The sequence below is a fragment of the Nerophis ophidion genome, linkage group LG02, assembly GCF_033978795.1.
Source record: "Nerophis ophidion isolate RoL-2023_Sa linkage group LG02, RoL_Noph_v1.0, whole genome shotgun sequence".
Taxonomy (NCBI): domain Eukaryota; kingdom Metazoa; phylum Chordata; class Actinopteri; order Syngnathiformes; family Syngnathidae; genus Nerophis; species Nerophis ophidion.
The window spans coordinates 42,266,153-42,268,514 of NC_084612.1; the positions used below are offsets into that span (position 1 = coordinate 42,266,153).

At 50.4% G+C, this 2,362-nt stretch overlaps 1 long non-coding RNA gene across 1 annotated transcript; it reads right to left on the reverse strand.

The window, feature by feature from the left end:
* Positions 1-295: 295 nt before the first annotated feature.
* On the reverse strand, positions 296-1,364 carry LOC133534897 (uncharacterized). The gene is made up of 3 exons (XR_009802096.1): positions 1,151-1,364; positions 672-1,067; positions 296-586 (listed from the first exon to the last, which is right to left on the reverse strand). It is a non-coding gene; the product is annotated as an uncharacterized LOC133534897 (long non-coding RNA).
* Positions 1,365-2,362: the final 998 nt, after the last annotated feature.

Genomic DNA, 2,362 nt, shown 5'->3' on the forward strand with positions numbered 1-2,362 from the left:
ACTAAGGTCGCTTGACTCAACGGGCTTCAGGCGGGAGACATGGTAGACAGGGTATGACTTGAACGTCTTAGGTACCTTGAGTCGAGCTGTGACAGGGGTGATCATCCGTTCCACCTCATATGGTCCTATGAATCTGGGTGCGGCACGGGTATCACGCCAAACACGGTGCGCCCGGCGCAGGAAGGCATTCACGGAAGGAACTGCGGACTCAACCTCCTGAGAGGGAAATATGGGAGGTTGGAAGCCATGCACAACATGAAAAGGAGAACGGCCAGTAGATGAACAAATGAGGGTGTTACGGGCATACTCCACCCAAGGGAGATAGGTGGACCACAATGCTGGATGTTGGTGACAGACACATCTCAAGGCCGCTCCCAAGTCCTGGTTGGCTCTTTCGGATTATCCATTAGATTGCGGGTGGTATCCTGATGACATACTGACGGTCGCCCCCAACATGTTGCAGAATGCTCTCCATGTAGCCGAAGAAAACTGAGGTCCTCTGTCTGATACCACATCCATTGGGATTCCGTGAAGACGAACCACGTGGGTGACCAGCAATTTTGCGGTTTCCAGGAAGGGGGGAAGTCTACGAAGGGGGATAAAATGTGTAAACTTAGGAAACCTGTCAACAATGGTGAGGATAACAGAAAACCCCCTGGGGATGGGTAGACCTGTGACGAAGTCCAGAGCAATATTTGACCTTGGACGAGAGGGGATGAGGAGGGGCTGCAGCAACCCCGCCCGAGCCATATGGGATGGTTTGCTCCTGGCGCAGACCTGGCATGCGGCCACAAATCTCCTTGTGTCTTTTTGAACGGTTGGCCACCAAAACCGCTGAGTCAGTAGGAACTCAGTGCGTTTGGCCCCAGGGTGGCAGGCGATCTTGGAGGAGTGAGCCCAATACAAAACTTCTGGACGGAGAGTCTTTGGTACAAAAAGGCGACCAGGGGGGCAACCAGCCGGAGTAGGAGAGTCCCTGGTAGCCTCCGACACACGCTTCTCAATTTTCCACTGTACTGCACCAATGATCCGGGACTGGGGAATGATGGTCTCTGGGGGGGTGTCTTCTGTAGGGGGAGAGAACATCATCGACAAGGCATCAGGTTTAACGTTGTGTGACCCTGGGCGAAAATTGATGCAATAATCAAACCTTGTGAGGAATAGTGACCAACGGGCCTGGCGGGGATTGAGGCGTTGAGCAGAGCAAAGGTAGGCTAGGTAACGATGATCAGTGTATATGATGACAGGATGTTTGGCCCCTCCAGCCAGTGCCTCCATTCTTGAAGAACCAGGATAACTGCCAGCAGCTCTCGGTTCCCAATGTCATAGTTCCTTTCCGCTGGTGACAAGCGTTTGGAGAAGAAAGCGCAGGGGTGCAGCCTCTGATCGACAGTGGAACGCTGGGACAAAACAGCTCCTGTCAGATGCGTCTACCTGAACAAAAAATTGGAGATCAAGATTACAGTGAACTAATACAGGAGCAGAGGTGAAAATGGATTTAAGGTGACGAAAGGCTTGATTCGCCTCTGAGGACCACTCAAAAGGAACCTTGGAGGAAGTTAGTCTATTTAGCGGCTGCGCAATCTTACTAAAATTCCTAATAAAACGTCCGTAAAAGTTAGCGAACCCGAGGAACTGTTGCAACAGTTTTCTGGAAGTCGGAATTGGCCAGTCTACCACAGCTTGGACCTTAGCTGGGTCTGGTTTAACCTGCCCCTTTTCTACAATCAGCCTCAAAAATGACACAGTGGGAGAATGAAACGTGCACTTTTGGGGCTTAACATACAATCGGTTCTCTAACAGTCTCTGCAAAACCAGACGAACATGTTGGCGGTGTGTTTCGATGGAGCGTGAAAAGATAAGTATGTCATCTAAATAAACTACTACAAATCGACCTATCATGTCGCGGAAAACGTCGTTGATCAAACACTGAAAAACACCGGGAGCATTAGTGAGCCCAAACGGCATGACGCAATATTCAAAGTGGCCTAGCGGGGTGTTAAAAGCAGTCTTCCATTCGTCGCCCTGACGAATACGCACAAGGTGATACGCGTTGCGTAGGTCCAGCTTGGTAAAAACTACCGCCCCATGCAGAGGTGTGAATGAAGATTCTAGCAGTAGAAGAGGGTATTTGTTCTTAATAGTAATATTATTTAGCGCTCGATAGTCAATACAAGGTCGCAGCCCTCCATCCTTCTTTTTAACAAAAAAGAACCCCGCCGCCACGGGAGCGGAAGAGGGACGAATGTGTCGGGCGGCGAGTGAAGAGGAGATATATTCCTCCATAGCAAGCTGTTCGGGACGTGAAATATTGAACAACCTTGACGAAGGTAGCGTAGACCCTGGAAGGAGGTCAATGGCA